Source organism: Lepus europaeus, chromosome 21 (genome assembly GCF_033115175.1).
Source record: "Lepus europaeus isolate LE1 chromosome 21, mLepTim1.pri, whole genome shotgun sequence".
NCBI classification, from domain to species: domain Eukaryota; kingdom Metazoa; phylum Chordata; class Mammalia; order Lagomorpha; family Leporidae; genus Lepus; species Lepus europaeus.
This window is the reverse complement of record NC_084847.1, coordinates 23,972,636-23,993,411: the sequence shown is the minus strand read 5'-3', so window position 1 is coordinate 23,993,411 and position 20,776 is coordinate 23,972,636. Positions and strand designations below refer to the sequence as shown.

General features: G+C 42.7%; 1 pseudogene; it reads left to right on the top strand.

The window, feature by feature from the left end:
- The first annotated feature begins 3,144 nt into the window (after positions 1–3,144).
- LOC133750463 (male-specific lethal 3 homolog) lies at positions 3,145–9,026 on the top strand (annotated as a pseudogene).
- The last annotated feature ends 11,750 nt before the right edge of the window (positions 9,027–20,776 follow it).

Sequence of the window (20,776 nt, the reverse complement as noted above, 5' to 3'; positions counted from 1 at the left end):
CAGCCTTGCTGGACAGGTAACATGGAGGTGTTAAGCAGCTGGTAAGTAAGGTTAAGCGTCTCTAGTAAGGTCAAAAAGGTTATTGACTGATATGGGCTATTTCTGTTTTCCATGTTACTGATTAGCTGGGATGTATTTTTGCTTGTTGAAGCACTTCCTCAATGGGGGAGGAAGTAAGAGCAGGGATCCATACCTTTATTATTCTTTTTTTTTTATTTTTGACAGGCAGAGTGGACAGTGAGAGAGAGAGAGACAGAGAGAAAGGTCTTCCTTTGCCGTTGGTTCACCCTCCAATGGCCGCCGCGGTAGCGCGCTGCGGCCGGCGCACCGCGCTGTTCCGATGGCAGGAGCCAGGTGCTTATCCTGGTCTCCCATGGGGTGCAGAGCCCAAACACTTGGGCCATCCTCCACTGCACTCCCTGGCCACAGCAGAGAGCTGGCCTGGAAGAGGGGCAACCGGGACAGGATCGGTGCCCCGACCGGGACTAGAACCCGGTGTGCCGGCGCCGCAAGGCGGAGGATTAGCCTGTTGAGCCACGGCGCCGGCCCCTTTATTATTCTAATGAGGCCGTATGGGTCTCTTCCTTTCCCATCCACTCAAATTCCTGCATCTTCTCCTGAGAGCCATTTAGGATCATCGGAATTTCTTATACTTTACTGGGTTGCAAGTTCCTCTTTTACAGGAGCTCCCCGTTGGGTGGAGTTAGCTCTAAAGGACTCTTAAGCGACCCCTGTGTGTGAATGTGGGCAGCTCCAGTAGGGGTAATACCTTCCTGGCTATTCACACAATCTCCCTTTTGTAATGTTTTCTAGCATATGTATTTATGGTTAGTTGCATAAGTTTTTTCCCAATCTGCACAGGACCCCCACCTGGTGGTGGGTTGGCAAGCATCAAAGTAAAGCTCAACTTCCTTTGAGGTACATTTGGAAGTGTTGAGGACTACTGGAGGATTGATCCCGATAGCCAAGATCCGATATTCCCAGTGTCCCCTGCCGGATGACGTCTCACCGGGGGACAGTTCCAATAGCAGGGTTGGGAGGACCGCCCCTGCAACAGGTAGCCATAGGTGTCTCATCATTCCTGTGAAAGAGAGAGAGAGGGCTTCAAGAGGGCTGGGCTCTTGGGTTAAGGTCATTAAGGTCAGTGGGGGGAAGGTGTTTGAGGTCTCTGGCCTGGACCCAGATGGGCTTGTCTTCATTTTGGGGGAAGACGCATCCAAAGCCTCTGCCTGCCATTAGGAGGGGATCAGGGCCCCCTCCAGGCCCCCATGAGTGGGTCTCTCCATTGGACCTTGGACCTTAACAGTGGAGTACTTAAGAGTAGTTGTCCAGTGTCTCTGGAAAGGAGGGAAGTTGTCAGTCTTTGAAAAATTTAAAATATTTAAGGTGTATAATGCTATCTTTAGCTGGTCATGAGGGGGTGTTGCTCCCCCTTTTTGTTTTAAAAGTTGGGCCTTTAATGTTTTGTTTTGTCTTTCAATGATTGCCTGGCCCATAGGGCTATAGGGGATACCAGTGACATGTTTAATTTCCCAACACTTTAGAAAGGTAGCAAATGAGGTGCTGGTAAAACAAGGTCCATTATCAGTTTCAATTTGTTTAGGAATGCCAAGAACCGCAAAGCATTGCAATAAATGATTGTTAGCATGTTTAGCCTTTTCGCCTGTGTAGGCTGTGGCCCAGCAGGCGTGAGAAAAGGTGTCCACAGTTACAAAAATATACTTAAGCTTTCAAAAAGAAGTGAAATGTGTGACGTCAGTTTGCCAGAGGTGGTTGGGCGCCAGTCCACGAGGGTTGGCCCCAGGCCCCTGTGAGGGAGGTAGCTGTACGAATGGTGAGCAAGTCTTACAAACGTTCAGACGATTTTTTTTAATTCTTTAGTTGGGACAAGGGGGTATCGATGTTGTAATCCCCTCCAGTTGATGTGAGTAAGGTCGTGAAAGGAGATAGCCTCATCTTGTGTAAGGTAGCACTGGGATGAGGACGCCAATGAATCCACAATGGCATTACCTTGAGACAAAATACCCGGGAGATGTTGATGTCCCTGGAGGTGTTGTAAAAATATAGGCTTAGTCCTTGACTTTAGAAAGTTTCTGGTTTGAATCATTAAAGGAGTGGTAGGGTTATCATCAAGTTTAATGTGTGAACAAGGGAGGTTGGGGAGTAGATTGGCCAGGTAAAGACTGTTAGTAAACAGGTTAAAGGGTCCCTGTATTGTTTTCAAGGCCAGGACAATGGCATAAAGTTCCTTGAATTGGGCCGACCCTTGAACACAATGAACTACAGTTTTTGGCACTTCTTGTCCCTGCATATGGGGCAGAAAGATGGCAATTGCTGCTCCTATTTTTCCCCTGTCAGTGAACAAAGGATGGGTCAGCTTCAGCCAAAAATAATTTGGGTAGTATCCAGTCAAGTTTGGAGAAAGAGTTTACCCATTTATAGGGGCCATAGTGGCAATCAATCTTCCCCACGAAGCCTTCTAGAGCAATTGCAATGCGGGTATTGTTTTGTTGTAACTACTCGAAATTAGTCAACCGAAACGGTACAAGGGTATGTGGCTGATGACCAAAGAGACGATTAGACAGGTCCCTACCCTTTATGATGCAGTCAGCAAGGTGGTCTAGGGCGGCATAGATCCGGGGGCCCCTCCCACGGACAGATGAACCCAGTGGATGGGCTCTCCCCCTTGTGCCAAAAGGCCCATGATGAGGGATTTTCTGCTGACGATATAGAAGAATAGGGACATGGAAGGGTCATAACACCTCAGGCAGGAACAATCTATAGCCTGTTGGAGCTTAAGGAGAATGTGTTGGTGTGTTTTTTCTAAAGTAATAGTCTTATACAAGGTACCTCCCTTAAGGAGGTCAAACAGGGGAGTAAACTCCATGGTACTAATAGGGATCCAAGGTCTCATCCAATTAATTTCCTCGAGTTTTTGTAGCTGAGATAAAGAATAGGTTTGTTGGATTTGAAGCTACGGTCAAGTGGGGGAGACCGTATCTAGTTCTAAGACAGCCCTAAGAACCTTAAAGGGGGGTACCTTTTGAACCTTTTCAGGGGCAATCTGGAACCCATGTTTAGTGAGCAGTTGTAAAAAGGAGTGGAGTATCTGGGCACCTGGAAAGATCCAATCTGTATCTGGGGATGAAGAAGGACTGCTGCAGAGTTCTCGTCCCATCTGTAAGGTCTTTGATCTCCTTCAAACTCTCGGAGGTTCGCCCTCGGAGCAGTCAAGACCTTCTGTAATATGACCATGTAAATCTGTCCGTGGAAATTCTGTACGGCCCCGTGTTTGTTCCTCTCCTTTTCCCCTGGCGCTGTGGTGCCGCGCAGTCTCCCCCTGCCCTGGGTCCGCTCCTGGGGCCGCAGTTCTGCCAGGTGCTTCGCCTTGGCCAACGCCTAGCAGCCAACTTAGAACTGGTGCGGACCAGAGGATTCCAACTGTTTAATTAAAACAAAGCATAGTGAGGGCCGGTGGCAGGTGTTGACGCAATGTGATTTCTGCCCAGTGCTCTGAATGTCAAAGTAAAATTCAGTGAAGCGCGCAGAAGCCAGCAGGAGCCCTGGGGGCCGGCTGCGGCATCTGGTGAGCTCTTGCTGGCCCTCAAAAATCTGGGGAAGAGGGTGTAAATCTCCACCAGGCCATACCCATATCTACTGCAGGTCTCCAAGGTAAACAGCCTCTGGCATGTTGGAACAATGTAAATGTTAAAAAGGACAATTACAATTGGGTTAATTTCTGTAAAGGAAAGACTCCATGTCTACCGCCAGGCTCTGTTGGCTGGTCTCAAAGTGGCAGCACGCAAGATTGGCACAAAATTCGAATTTGGCCTTAGAGACTGGCGTGGACTGGGTAACTCTCCTCCCCCTTGCCTTATCTCAGAATTTGAACTTTACCTTAGAACCAGGTCTGGTCCAAAGTCTACTCTCCCTGTCTTACCAATGAAACAAATCAGGTATCCCACCCTTCTGATGGCTCTTCTCTTATCTCATGCAAGCCAGAAGATAATGCTTTGTAGCTTGCTGAACTTATTTTGCAATTTGTTTTAACAAATTTCTGGGTGGTCAGTACTCAGTGAAATAGTAATAGGTAATTAGCACTTGTTTTATATAAATACAATTTTAATTTTAATTAAATTCAGATAGAGATATATAATATCAACATCTTAAGTCATTTAGGTGTAACTGCTAATTTAAATTGGGTAAAGACAAATGAGGTAAGTGTCTAAATGTAAACTTTGGTGCTTTCAACATCTTATGTTCTATAGAAAAACTACTTGAATTTGCTAACGTGTTTTCATAGATTATCCATATAAAAATAGTTCAACATCACTTAAAAGTAATTAATGCTGAAATTTGATGTGTTACCTTGTTTAAAAATGTTGTCTTGATTTAAATATTTTAATAGGTTATTTCAAAATGTAAAGCAAGAAAATTGACAGATGAAAAACATCACAAGTATAAAAATAAAATGTTTCAAGTAAGTTAAAGAGGGTGTGTAAAAGTCACAAAAAGTTATAAGAAAAAAAATTTGGATAGTATTGATACAAATGTCTGAAAATTATGAAGTCTGGTAATCTAGTGTTACTAAACATAATAGTCATCTTGGTGAAGGGGCCCCAGAGGCCTAAAAGAGTTAAGTGTGCCTTGTAAAATCCTTCAGGTGCTTTCAAAAATGCTATGTAAAGTAAACAAGTGTCTCTTCTTGGTTAACAAGCTTGTAATTTTAAATATGACAACTTAAGGTCTTTTGTCATCCACAGTTTTGTATATCAGATTTATTGCTCCTAAAACTAAAGCATTGTTGGTTCTGTGTTTAACTGTCCTCCTATAAGTTTCAATGGACTTTTTCCAGCTACATCTATTGTATTCAGTACTTTGGGATGACTCTGTAAACTGATAAAGCCAATAATGTATTACAGGTACCAACTGGAAAAAAGTATAGTTAACTGAGGTTCCTAAGATCAGAAAGTAATTCAAATCAATTGGTGATTTATAAAAAAGGTTAAAGATTCTAACAACTATCACTGAAACTGCTTTATTGTTCTGATGTATATGACACTGTAGTTTGCTATGAAACTAAATGCATCTATCTAATCAACTCCTCTGTCAGAGGCCACCCGACAAACCACATGGAGACGCAGCACTCAGTCAATTCATCACCACGTTTATTGCCTCATCACGTTCCAGGCCAAGGTAGGGGGCGCGGCGACGAGGGACTGGAGGCCATCTCCCTGGGGAAACTCTTCAGCCTCCAGCCCCGAGCACACAGAAAGACAAGGATATATACCCCAGGCCCCATACAGATAACATTCATTGTGTGCAATCATGCATAGCACAGGAACAAAACAAGTTTACAAGGTAGCAAAGATCAGGGTACAAGCTCTGCTGATAGAGCAAAGAACATCATAAACCTTCATCAGAAGTCACATCCTGCTTGCAGGAATGTGGGACGAAGAGTCTTGTGGCTTCAGAACAATAGACACAGGAAACAGGATTAGATAAGGGACAGCCTCAGCCTGCTGCATCTCATGGCCAGGGCCACTAACCCCGACACTCCTCTGTATCATTTATGTATGTATGTCTCTGCTGGTCTAAATGTTCCGTATACAAGAAAGTTATTTCAAGTGTTACATATTGCTGTAGAGCTTGATTATATTGTAATCTGTAACAGAATGTTTCCCGTAAAAGGCTAAAGGTGATCAAAAATTCGTGTAACCTAAATCTCTGTAAACTTGTTAAAAGAAAAAGAAACCTGAAAATATTTTATATACTTGTGCTTAAATTTGCTGGTTAAACAAGCTACACCATGTTAGGTATTTAAGAGATGTTTCTGAGTACATGTATTCTTAAAATTTGTGAAGGACATTGGACTTTCTGGTAGGTGTTTTCCTAAGTTGTTGTCTAATAAGTGAATCTGCTTGCTAAGTTTTCATTTGATATTACTCTTAAAATGTTTGTGTATGAAAGAACTGCCCTGCTTTTTTGACCCTATTGCCATATATGATTATTGCTTGTGAGATTACTTAATTACTTGGATTAAAGACTAGTGTAGAAAATTAAAGCTGCTGCCAGGCAACACCACACACAGTAACATATCTGTTTTGCCTCTGGTGGTGCAAGGTTTTTTAAGCATGGCTGGTAACTGGTAAGATTTTGTAGTGACAGTCTGGCAGTATCCTTGCATAGCTATTTGGGTAAGGACATAAGTCAGTTATGTTAAAGGTCAACCATGTTCAGAAATCAGAGTAACTCAGCCCAGCTAAATAATTCATAAGAAACATGCCTATAACTCTGGACTTCTAGTGTAGACAACAAAAATTAGAAGTGGGACTGAGCACCCCCTTGACTTGCATTCTCTGGTCTACTTTAATAAGATCCAGGAGGAAAAGAAAACTGGACATCAGAAGCAATGTAAAGATAGGTGGCAGGCCTATTACAGGCAGCTCTGTACAGTGATCTGCCCTCAGGGAGACCCAATGGGCCAGGCTGATGAAGGAAACTAAAGATCTAAGTAAATTCACTGTGCTTAGGATTGGAAGGTTGAATATTATTAAGATACCACATCTTGTAAAATGGTTCTATAGGTTTAAGATACTCTAAATAAAAATTCCAGCAAGAGGTTTTTGAGAAAAAAACAAACCTGACTGTAATCAGGAAAACCTCATACAATTGACTATCATGTCCACAATGTTAACAATGAACTGGGTGAAATCACAATACTGCGTCTCAAGACTTACAATAAACCTACAACAACCAAGATGGTTTGGGATTCGTGAAAGAACAGAAGATACACAAATGAAAGTTTAATGAAAGACATAATGGCTGAAAAATATAAAATCTTGGGATAGGTATGGTTGCCCAGGGATGTGAAGTATGAAAGTCCTCAAAGAATTTCCACCAAAGAGAACTTGACCAAACACATGATAGTTAAATGCCCAAAAATGAAAGACAAAGAGAATTGTGAAAGCAGTGAGTATATATATACATATATATATATATATATATATATATGCACACACACACAAGGTAAATTGTGTTAGATTAATGGTGGATTTTTCTAGAGAAATCTTGCAGGCTAAGAGTAGGATGATATTCCCAAAGTGCTGAAAGAAATAATCTAATACCAGTCAATGTTGTTCTTCGTAAGTGAAGAAGCGGTAACTACTACCTAGCTCAACAAAAGCTGAGAGAGTTCATCACCATTAGATCTTCCTTACAAGAAAAGACAAAATGAGTGATTTTAGCTAAAATGAAAGGATGCTAGTAGCGCTTCAGTCCCCGACTGCCAGTTGCATTCGCAAGCCCAGTTGACAGTTTGTGTAGGCGACAGCGGCATAGGCCGTCCTTGATGATGGCCTGCCACCGTACAGCTCAGCTTTCACGTTAAATCTCTATGCCAGGAGGCCCAGCATCTCCTGGGCTCCAGAGGGACACCCTGCCCATCGGACCCAGATTGTCGATGTTATTGTTGGAAAAGACGAAAAAGGCAGAAAGATCCCAGAATATCTGATCAATTTTAATGGTTGGAGTAGAAGCTGGGATAGATGGGCAGTGGAAGATCATGCACTACATGATACTGATGAAAATCGCAGATTACAGCGGAAATTGGCAAGAAAATCTGTAGCTCGCCTGAGAAGCACAGGAAGAAAGAAGAAGCGCTACACATTCATTGCCTGGTATTGACTCTGTCTTAAAAAGTCTCCCTGTTGAAGAAAAAGATGAAAATGATGAAAACTCAATAAGCGGTTCTTCTGGTGACAGTGGGGAAGAAAAGGGTGAATAAATAAGTGAAGAAAGTGGAAAATGGTATTGAAGAGAAGGCTGAGAAAGAACTGGAGCTGCAAACAGAGAGAAATGGAAGAAAGAACAATAACTCTAGAAATCCCTGACGTTCTGAAGAAGCAGCTGGAGGATGACTGTTACTGTATTAACAGGAGGAAAGGGTTGGTGAAACTTCCATGCCAGACCAACATCATAACTATTTTGGAATCCTATGTGAAGCATTTTGCTACCAATGCAGCCTTTTCTGCCAACGAGAAGCCTCGTCACCATCACGCTATGGTGCACGCCAGCATGAATGTGCACTATATCCCAGCAGAAAAGAATGTTGACCTGTGTAAGGAGATGGTGGATGGCTTAAGGATAACCTTTGATTATATTCTCCCGTTGGTTTTGCTTTGTCCATATGGACAAGTTCAGTATAAAAAGGTGACTTCATCTAAATTTTTTCTTCCAATGAAGGAAATTGCCACAAATAGGAGCCAGGAGGAGCTGTCTCCTAGCCCACCTCTGTTGAATCCATTCACACCACAGTCCACAGAGAGTCAGCCAGTTGCGGGTGAACCGGCCACCCCTAAAAGGCGCAAAGTCAAGCCGGAAGCCTTACAGTCTCTGAGATGATCCATGCATCACGGCACCTACTGTGACAGGCTGTCTGAGAGCAGTGCCTGACCCAAGCGCCGACAGCTGGACACGTCCGCCAGCATGCCCAAGCTGTTCCTGCACCTGGAAAAGAAGACACCTGTGCACAGCAGATCACCCTCGCCTATTCCTCTGACTCCTAGCAAGGAAGGGAGTGGTGTGCTTGCTGGCTTTGAAGGGAGAAGAACTAATGAAATAAACGAGGCTCTTTCCTGGAAGCTTGTTCCTGACAACTACCCACCAGGTGACAAGCTACTTCCACCCTCTTACATTTATGGACACAACATTTGCTGCGCTTGTTTGCAAAACTCCCAGAAATCCCTGGAAAGATGTCCTTTTCTGATAAGAATCTGAAGGCTTTACTGAAGCACTTTGATCTCTTTCTGAGATTTGTGGCAGAATACCATGATGACTTCTTCCCAGAGTCAGCTTACATTGCTGCCTGTGAGGCACACTACAGCACTAAGAACCCCAGGGCAATTTATTATTGTGTTGCTGGTAACAATAAGCTTCTTCGCTTAGAGTGCAAATGCCATGACTACTCAGGGAGCTCTGGCAGAGGCAGGCCTTGTTATTTGAGTTACCCTAGTTGTTTCTGTTAAGATTTACTTCTTGTGTGCCTGAACATGCTTAGACACTGCAAAGACCATCTGTGAGGGCAAGAAATGAGCAGCCGTGTTAACTGCAAAACGTTCATGAAAGTATACTTGCATTAGGCTGTTTTGGTAGGCATTGCAATTAGTTGTTAGCAAAGAACAACTTTTTAGTTACTTTTTAGCATTAAAAACATTTTTGACAACTATTTTCATTCTTGTGATGAGGCTGAATAATTCTAACAAATATTAGTTTGTACCCGGGGTCAAAATGTAATCTCAAAGTATTTCAGAGGGAATTGCAATTGATGGCAAATGTGCAGTTATACCTTTGCTTTGTCTTGATTGCATCTCTGGGAGACATTACTTTTGGTGACCTAAAATTTTTTTTTGACACAGAGTGGATAGTGAGAGAGAGAGAGACAGAGAGAAAGGTCTTCCTTTTTGCCATTGGTTCACCTTCCAATGGCCGCTGCGGCCGGCACATTGGGCTGATCCGAAGCCAGGAGCCAGGTGCTTCTCCTGGTCTCCCATGCGGGTGCAGGGCCCAAGCACTTGGGCCATCCTCCACTGCCTTCCCGGGCCATAGCAGAGAGGTGGCCTAGAAGAGGGGCAATGGGGATAGAATCCGGCACCCCAACTGGGACTAGAACCCGGTGTGCCGGCGCCGCAAGGCAGAGGATTAGCCTGTTAAGCCAGGCACTGGCATGGTGACCTAAATTAAGCATTCCCATCTAGTTTGAGGTTTTGCAGCCGTACTTTGCTGTGTAATATTATAGTTCCCTTTCTATAAAACGTTATTATTGGTAATTAAATAAAGCATTACATTATTTGACAAAAAAGGAAAGGATTCTAATAACATGAAAGCATATGAAAATATAAGTAAAAATCAATCTTAGTATAAAGACTAGAAGCCCAAAGTGTTAAAAATAACCCTAGCAACAATAAATTGTTACTGGATACCCAAAATGGTATGAGCCCAAGGACAATGTTGAGTGCCATAATCTTGAATGCTGAAACATCAAGAGATCAGATTCCTAATTTGGGGATGGTGCTGTTGCATAGTGAGTAAAGCCACAGCTTGCAACACCAACATCAAATAAAGGAGTTGGTTTGAGTCCCAGCTGTTCCACTTCTGATCTAGCTCCCTGCTAATGTGCCTGGGAAAGCAGTGGAACATAGCCCAAGTGTTTGGGCCCCTGTACCCACGTGGGAGACTCAGAAGAAGCTCCTGGCTTTGACATGATTCAGCTTTGACCATTATTGCCATTTGGGGAGAGAACCTCTCTCTCTCTTGCTCTCTGCCTCTCTGTAACTCTGCATTTTTGGGTAAATAAATACATTTTTAAAATTTTCTAATATTTATAATTTCAAATCATTAAAATGCCAAAATATGATTGTGTAATAAAGCTTAAATATTTATTATATTTATTGATTTTTGCAAAGATAATTTATTTGAGAAACATAAAAATGACAGATCATTTCACTGACCACTTTATACAATAAAAATCATAAAGTGTATTTGTGCAAGAATAAAAACAAATATAAATAACTATGATGGGCAAACCATTTCATAAAGAAATAGGATTACATAGTTGATGGAATTATAAATTATTATAATTATTATCAAAAATAGTAGATTTCCCCAAATAAAACTGCCATGGGACCCTACAATTGCATTTCTGGCACATATTCAAAAGAAATGATATCAGTACTTTTTTTTTTGACACGCAGAGTGGACAGTGAGAGAGAGACAGAGAGAAAGGTCTTCCTTTGCCGTTGGTTCACCCTCCAATGGCCGCTGCAGCTGGCGCGCTGTGGCCGGCACACCACGCTGATCCGAAGGCAGGAGCCAGGTGTTTCTCCTGGTCTCCCATGGGGTGCAGGGCCCAAGCAATTGGGCCATCCTCCACTGCACTCCCTGGCCAGAGCAGAGAGCTGGCCTGGAAGAGGGGCAACTGGGACAGAATCTGACACCCTGACCAGGACTAGAACCCGGTGTGCCGGCGCCGCTAGGCGGAGGATTAGCTTATTGAGCCACGGCGCCAGCATCAGTACCTTAAATATATATCAACACTCTCATGTTTCATAGCAGCTTTAGTCACAATAATTTAGATATGTAAACAATCTAAATGGTCATCAATAGATGAGTTGGTAAAGAAAATGAGATAGACACACATGTGTGTGTGTGTTTAAGGGAGTATCATTCATCATTCAATAGGAAGAATATGCTGCTATTTGCAGCAATATGGATGGACTCAAAGCAAATTGCAATAGGCAATGTTAGCCAAACATAGAAATACTTTATGATATCACATATTTATGGAATATAAAAAATTTTGTGCTTACAGAATCAGAAAAAACATGGTTAATAATATTGGAGAGTGGGAAAAATGAGATTTCCATCAAAAGGCACAAACTTTCAGTGATAAGAGCAATGAGAGGCCAGCGCCACAGCTCAATAGGCTAATCCTCCACCTGTGGTGCTGGCACCCTGGGTTCTAGTCCCAGTTGGGGCACCAGTTCTGTCCCAGTTGCTCCTCTTCCAGTCCAGCTCTCTGCTGTGGCCAGGGAGTGCAGTGGAGGATAGCCCAAGTCCTTGGGCCCTGCACCCGCATGGGAGACCAGGAGAAGCACCTGGCTCCTGGCTTCGGATCAGCACGATGTGCTAGCCGCAGCGGCCATTGGAGGGTGAACCAGCGGCAAAAGGAAGACCTTTCTCTCTGTCTCTCTCTCTCACTGTCCACTCTGCATGTCAAAATAAATAAATAAATAGAAAGCAATGAGACTGGGGAATCTAATGCATAATATGGTAGCTATAGTTAATATTAATGTAATTTATACTTGAAATTTGTTAAGAGAGTTTGTAACTATTATCACAGAAACAAAGAGGAGTGACCATGTGAAGTGATGAACATGTTAATTACTTTGACTCTGGTAATGATTTTGCTATGCAAACATAAAATCAAATCATCACATCCTACATTTTACATATATACAATGTTTACTTGTCAATCATGTATCAGTAAATCTTGGAAAATTAATATTCTAATGTGACTTTGAGGGGCTAGTCATACTTTTATTTAATTTTTAAATATTTGTTTTTTCCCTCTGTGTTGTGCATATTTTTTCAGCTGGAGAAAATATGTGAGGTGGATATGGATGTGAGCTATTATGCATGCACTTATAGAAACACAAGCTAGACCTCTCAGTGTTATGTAGGTGAATCATTACATGAAAGGTTCATGAACAAATATTTCAGCAAAATTTAAAATAGTAATAATTCATTGAAGAAAATTGATGTGTGTGCATATGAGTGTATTTGAAATGTTTGTGGATAATGGAGTTCAAAAATAAAGTTTATTTAGATAGACTACTATGATCTGATAGCATTGCCACTTATTCTCATACAAGTTTTTCTATGTTAAAATTTTTTTAAAAAATCAATTCTATTTTGAAACTAAAGTGGGCATATTGTACTGCTTATTGTAATCTCCCAGGATACATTATTTATCCAGTGTTTTTATTTTATTTTTGTTTTGGTATAAATTGGTGAAGTGAATCTTTATATATAGTTCCTGTCATATGAATGTGCATTCTCATAGTTAAATATAGTTTATTCTTACATAGCTCTTTGGAAGTACTAAATCCTTTCTCATTTCACAAAGGGATTAAAGATAGATAAAAGGTTATTTTTTTCTGAATCAGCATTCCTGAAATGATACTTCAATTTGCAAGGATCAAATGTCAATGATAGTCCCTCTTACTCTTTAATAACCTCAACTTGAAGAAAACAGTTCTGTAGAAATTCACTCAGATCTGCATATCTTGACTTTATTTTCTGCACCTTTATGTGGGAAAAAAAATCAAAGGACCTGAAGACACTCAGCATCTATATGTTCTCACTTGCTTCCCACTTCTATTAACTACTGTCCTGATCACCTCAAGGAAATGGTTCTTAGGAACTTCACCCATGACTTCCAGATTGTGTAATGGCAGGCACCCTTCTGTTAACACTAGCCATTAGTACAAAAGCATGTGGCAACCTGCGCTGTGTTGTACACCATAACACACTTTCTTTTTATTCCCATCACTATTCCTCAATTGCTCTGAATAGATTTCTGTGTCCATCCCAACTCCTTAGGTGAACAGATACTATCCTTGGTTTTACATATTATTTGCAGGCTAATTTTTCTCAATACCAATATTCCTCTTTCAACTACAGCCTTATAAAACCAATGTTGATGTACCCTTTCCATTTGTAAAATATCAAAATTACTGTATCTTGAACCAAATTATTAGTGAAAACCCAAATTTAAGCCTCCACTAATTTCTTCAGTGTAACCATACATTAGTGACCACACCTGCCTGACCTGGCTGCTCCCCACCTCCACATCTGTATCCCTCTACAACTCTTTAACCTTAGTCAATGCAAGGCTTTTCTAATTGTTCCATGAATACTTCCTCTGCATCTCATTTTTAAGGAAAATTTTCTTTCCATTAATGACACCTTCACATCTCCAGGTATCCACATAAGTGGCAGAGAGGCTTTCTTTAAACATGCCTTTTCCATCCACCTCTCCATAAGTTTCCATTTATCTTCATCAAATTTTTGTCTAGTACATATGATTATTAAAATGGAAAGTCAGAAGTGTCTGAGATTTTTACCTTGTTTTCAAGATGACTAAGGACTTTTAGGGTGTTACACACACACACACACATACACGCACACAAAACAGATTGAGATATTTGAATCAAAAATAGGCCACATGGAGCTAGTATTGTGGTGCAGTGGGTTAAGTTATCACCTGTAGTGCCAACATCTCATAGGGACACCAGTTCAAATCCTGGCTGCTCCACTTCCAATGGAACTCCCTGCTAATAATGCACCTGGGAAATCAGTAGATGACACAAGTAATTTTCCCCTGCTACCCTCCTGAAAGGCCATGATGGAGTTCCAGGCTCCTGGTTTTGGCCTGGCTCAGCCCAAGGCTTTGCAGAGATTTGTGGAGTGAACTATTGAATGGAAGACTTCTCTGTCTCTATCTCTTTCCTCTGTTCCCTTTCTGTCTGTAACTTTGCCTTTGAGATAAATAATCTTTATCCCTGAAAACCACTGAAGCTAGTTGAAAGGAAGAAGGATATAGGAAGAAAACAGATGGAGTATTAATGGGTTGAAATCTATCATCTGTATATGTAAGTCTGAATTCCTGATTCTGATTCTTATAGACTGTATCATATAGGGCAAGATACCAAAGCCCTCTTGCCTTGTGTTCATTGTTGAGCAAAATAGAAAGATTTTGAAACTGAAATAATACTGGAAACTAGGAAGACTTCTGTAACCATTAATTCATCAATAGATAAAATGTGCTTACCATAACATCTAGAAATATCCATGTTCTAAAATGATAGGGGTAAATTAAAGAGCAGAAATGCAAAATTAATGCTGTGTTGAAAACAGTCTCTTACAAGCTAAAGATACAGAAATACTGATGATATATATGTGTATACACAATATATATGCACATATGTAGTTAAATACATAAGTATGTGTTTATATATTATAGAAGAGAAGTAGATAATTAATAGCAGTAGGATTATGTAAATGTTAATATTCTGATTTTATGGTTTATTAAAGTTATTAATAGGAAGTCACAGTGAATAATTTTGGGGTAAATGGTATAATTTCAGTACCATTTTCTGAGTGTAAAGTGTAGATTTTATAGAAAATGAGAGAATGACATATCAAATATCACTTCATAAATGATTTGATTGATTAGTATGCAAACATTTATTGACTCAATTAAATTATATGGCAAATATTTTCTAAAAATGATGAGGCTCTCATAGAAGCTGAGCCCAATGTGGGGACCTACAGGAGTATCACACTGCTGCATGGCCTTAGAGATAGATCCTAGCTTACATTTTGCCCTCTTCACATCAGGCTCTTGCTGCACACAACTTTGTTGAGAGCCTTTCATCTGGCTTCCTTCCAAGAGCCCAGCTGACCCAGCCCTGTAAACCAGTTAGCCCCGCTCCCCCTCCCATTGCTCTGGAAAGAACCTAGGATGCACACATCCTGAGTGGCTTGGCTTGTAGAGGCCTTCAGAAAGCAGTCAGGTGACTTTGCCCATTTGCCTGTCTCCCTAAAAGCAGCCAGGTGACACTGCTCATGTACTTTTGTACCCAAGAAGCAAATGAGCCACCAGCTTCAGTGGCCCTGCCTGTAAATATCAAAGGCAGAATATTGGCAGCCCAGCCTTATTTCTCATGACTGTGGGAAGTAGCCAAGCAGCCTTTCCTGAGTGGCTTAGCTGACCATGGGCTGCAGGACAGAGCACACAGGCTACAGGATATAGGTCACAGGACACAGGCTACAGGGCACAGGACCCAGGCTAAGAGACACAGGACAGAGGACACAGGCTACAGGACATAGGCCATTGGCTAAAGGACACAGGCTACAGGACACGGGCTAGAGGACACAGGCTACACAACACAGGACGCAGGCCACAGGACAAAAGACACAGGACAAAGGCTACAGGACACAGTCTAAAAGAAATAGGCCAGTTGACACAGGACACATGTTAAAGGACACGGGCTATAGGACACAAGGCACAGGCTACGCGACACCAGCTATAGGACACAGGCAACAGGACACAAGCTGCAGGACACAGGACACAGGCTACACAGAGTGGCTAAAGGAAGAGGATACAGGCTACAGGACACAGTACAGAGGCCACAAGACACACCACACCAGTCACAGGACAAAGGCCACAGGCTACAGGACATAGGACACAGGATACAAGAAACCAGCTTCAAGAAACAGGACACAGGATACAGGAAACAGGATATGAGATACAGGACAGAGGCCACAGGACTCAGGACACAGGCTAAAGGACACAAACACTGACAGCAGGAGAGTCCACAGAACATAGATCACAGGACAAGGACTGCCAGACGTAACACACAGGCTATAGGACACAGGCTATCGGACACAGGGTATAGGACACAGGAGAAAGGACACAGAACACTGGCAATAGGATAGAGGCCACAGGCCACAGGATACAGGGCATCGGCTACAGGATACAAAAAAAGACAGCAGCTACAGGACAAAGAGGACACAGACTATAGGACGCAGGGAGAGGCTAGAGGACATAGGTTACATGACACAGGACAGAGGTCACAGGACGAAAGCTAAAAGCCAAAAAGCCAAAGGACACAGGCAAAAGGAAACAGGCCAGTGGACCTAGGGCACAGATTACAGGACACAGGGACAGGCTACAGGATGCAGGACACAGGCAACAGGAAACAGACTACAGGACATAGGCTACATGAATAGGCAAAAAGGACACAGGCTACAGGACAGAGGACACAGGCTATAGGACATAGGCCACAGGATACAGGAAACAGGACAAATGCCACAGGACTAGGCTACAAGACACAGGACACAGACACTGGCTACAGGACACAGGACCTTTGCTAAATGATATAATCCACAGGCTACAAGAAACCATCTCCAGGACACAGGCTACAGGAAATGCGAAACCAGCTACAGCCAAAGGCCACAGGACACAGGCTACAGAACACAGGACGCAAGTTACAGGACACAGGCTAAATGAAATAGGACACAGACTACAGGACACAAGCAACACGACCGAGAGTAGAGGCCACATGCCACAAGCCACAGGCTACAGAACACAACAGAGCTACAGAAAACAGGACACCAGCTACAGGACAAAGGCCACAGGACCCAGGCTACAGGACACAGGACACAGGCTACAGGCTATACAACACAGGACACAGGCTACACAACACAGGCTGAAGGACACAGGATACAGGAAACCGGCTACAGGACACAGGCTATAGGACCTAGGCTAGAGGACACAGTACAAAAACTATAAGACAAAGGCTACACAACACAGGACAGAGGCCACAGGTCCTAGGCTACAGGACATAGGCTACACAACACAGGCCACAAAACACAGGACACAGGCAAAAGGAAACAGGTCAGTGGATACAGGACACAGATTACAGGACACAGGCTAAAGGACATGGAAACAGGCTACAGGACACAGGACAGAGGCCACAGGACACACCACACTGGCCAAAGGACAAGGGCCACAGGCTGCAGGACATAGGACACAGGCTACAGAACACAGGACTCAGGCCTCAGGACATGGGCTACAAAACACAGTCTACACAACATAGGACACAGGCCACAGGACAAAGGCTACAGGAGACAGGCTAAAAGAAACAGTTCAGTGGACACGGGACACAGATTACAGGACACAGGACACAGGTTAAAGGACACAGGCCCAGGACACAGGCTACAGAAAATAGGAACAGGCTAGGGGACACAAGCTACAATACAGAGGCCACAGGCCAGAGGACACTGGCCACAGGTTACAGGACACATGCTACATGACATAGGACAATAACTACAGGATACAGGCTACACAACATAGGACAAAAGACACAGGACAAAGGCTACAGGACACAGGCAAAAGGAAACAGCCAGTGGACACAGGACACATACTACAGGACACAGGACACAGGTTAAAGGATACAGGCTACAAGACACAGGACACAGGCTACAGGTCACAGGACAAAAGCTACATGAATAGGCAAAAGGATGAGGATGCAGGATATAGAACACAGGCTACAGGACACATAGGACAATGACTACAGGACACAGGTTACAGGACAGAGGCTAAGGGACACAGGATGTAGGACACAGGACACAGGTTACATGACTTAGGACAATGACTACAGGGCACAGGCTATAGGACACAGGACAGAGTCCATAGAACACACCACACTGGCCAAAGGACAAAGGCCACAGGCTATAGGACACAGGGTACAGGACACAGGCTACAAAACACAGGATACACAACATAGGATACAGGCTAAAAGAGACAGGCCATTGGACACAGGACACAGGCATCAGGACACAGGCTACATGAACAGGCTAAATACAAGGATACAGGATATAGGACACAGGCTACAGGACACAGGACACACCACACTGGCCACAGGACAAAGGCCACAGGCTACAAGACATTGGCCACAAGCTACAGGACAAAGGACACAGATTAAGGGATACAGGATACAGGCTAAAAGAAACAGGCCATTGGATGCAGGACACAGATTGCACAAACCAGGAAACAGTTTAAAGGACACAGGCCCAGGACATAGGACACAGCCTACAGGACACAGGGACAAGCTACAGGACACAGGCTACACAACATAGGACACAGGACACAGGGCATAGGCTAAAAGAAACAGGCCAGTGGACACAACACAGGTTAAAGGACACAGGACACAGGCAACAGGACAGAGGCTACAGGACAAATTTTTCAGGACACAGGACACAGACTACATGATATAGTCTACAGGCTACAAGAAACTGGCTTCAGGAATCAGGACAAAGACTATAGGAAACAGGACACAAGCTATAGGACAGAGGCCCTAGACACGGGACACAGGCTACAGGACAAAGGCTAAAGGACACAGGCTAAAAGAAACAGGCCAGAGGACACAGGACACAGATTAGAGGACGCAAGTTAAAGGACACAGGCTACAGGACACAGGCAACAGGACACACCACACCGGGCATAAGACAAACACCACAGACTACAGAACATAGGACATGGGCTACAAGAAAGTGGCTTCAGGACACAGGACACAGGATACAGGAAACAGGACATGAGATACAGGAAGAAGGCCACAGGACACTGGCTATAGGACAGGGGCCACAGGCTTCAGGACACAAACTACAGGACACAGGATACAGGACACAGGCTACACAACATAGGACAGAGTCCACAGGACACAGGACACAGTTTAAAGGACACAAGCTACAGGACACAGGCAAATGCTAAATGACATAGTCCATAGGCTATGAGAAACTGGCTTCAGGACACAGGCTACAGGACACAGGACACAGTTTAAAGGACACAAGCTATAGGACACAGGACACATGCTAAATGACATAGTCATTTAATGCTAATGGCTATTAAATTTTACCAAACCCTTTGTGGAATGTATTCTGTTGCTTTTATGGTATTTTCTATTAATCACCTTAGTTGGTGAACAATGAGGAACTCTTAAAACTTCTGGTGAATATTCCTTTTGATAGTATATCTCTTGAATATATATAGTATATCTTTTTCATAAATGTGTTCTTGAATATATTCTTTGAATGTACATGTGAATTCCTGCGAAACTTTTTTTTAATATTCACTGTGGAGTTCTCACAACTTTTGAATTGGGTATATTATCAATATTTGATGTTTGTCAATACAATTGTATATGATATGGCCTACTATGCAAGCATGAGATAAAGAAGAGTTATAATATTAGAAAAGTGGACTTTAATACATTAAACATTTTTATTTTTTTTATTTTTTGACTGAGTGGACAGTGAGAGAGACAGACAGAAAGGTCTTCCTTTTCCATTGATTCACCCCTCAATGGCCACCGTGGCCAGCGTGCTGTGACCAGTGCACTGCGCTGATCCGAAGCCAGGAACCAGGTGCTTCCTCCTGGTCTCCCATGCGGGTGCAGGGCCCAAGGGCCTGGGCCATCCTCCACTGCACCCCTGGGCACAGCAGAGAGCTGAACTGGAAGAGGGGCAACTGGGACAGAAGCCGGTGTCCTGACCAGGACTAGAACCCAGTGTGCTGGCACCGCAGGTGGAAGATAAGTCTATTGAGCCGCAGCGCCAGCCCATTAACCATTTTTAAAAGGAAGAACAGGGGCCAACATCATGGCATAGCAGGTAAAGCCACTGCCTGAAATGCTGGCATCCCACGTGAGTGCCAGTTAATATCCTGGCTGCTCCATTTCCACTGCAATTCCCTGCCAATGGCCTGAGAAAAGAATAGAGGGCATCCCAAGTGTTTGTGCCCCTGTCACCCACCTGACAGACCCAAATGAATCTCTTGTTCCCGGTACTGGTTTCGCCATCTGGGGAGTGATCTAGTGGGTGAATGATCTCCCTCTCTGTCTACCCCCTTACTGTTTCTCTCTTCCTGTAACTCTGCCTTTAAAATAAATAAATAAATCTTTAACAAAAAAAGGAAGAACATTTGATGAGTGAACAAGGGTAAATACAGATGATAACAAAACGAGCATGTGCAAACCTAACTAATGAATTAACGATAAATCAATAAATCCAAAATCCTATTAGAGAGTGTCTTGTATGTCTTTCGACCCCTGCTAAAATAAGGATACATCTCTGTTACACAGATACAGGAGATCTGAACAATAACACTGAAAAATCTTACCTAATTTGCAAATGAAGAATAACTGTACATCTTAGTGAGTAAACTTACATTATTTTCCAGGGCATAGAGATTACCTGACAAAATGATAATAAAATAAAGTTATTTTTAAAATTCTTAAAAATGCTAGTATTTCAGAGTCTAATCTCTCACAGCAAATAAATTATTTGGAAAAATATTAAAAAATTGATAACTAGTAAAAAAAGATGGTTGTATGGACAAAACTTTCATTAATCCATCATCAAAAAAGGTATCCAAATAGACATTACAAAGTGTTTAATCTGAATGACAATAAAAATTCTGGACTCATGGATATATATTTTGATGCTCATGAAAATGGCTTTAAAATATTTACTAAAAACTGTAAGTTAGGTTTGTATTACAATCTTTTGATTCCGATAGCATTATCATGTACAGACCTCCACTACTGGAATAGAATAGCCATGAACAAATATCTCACATGGCTTTCTTTTT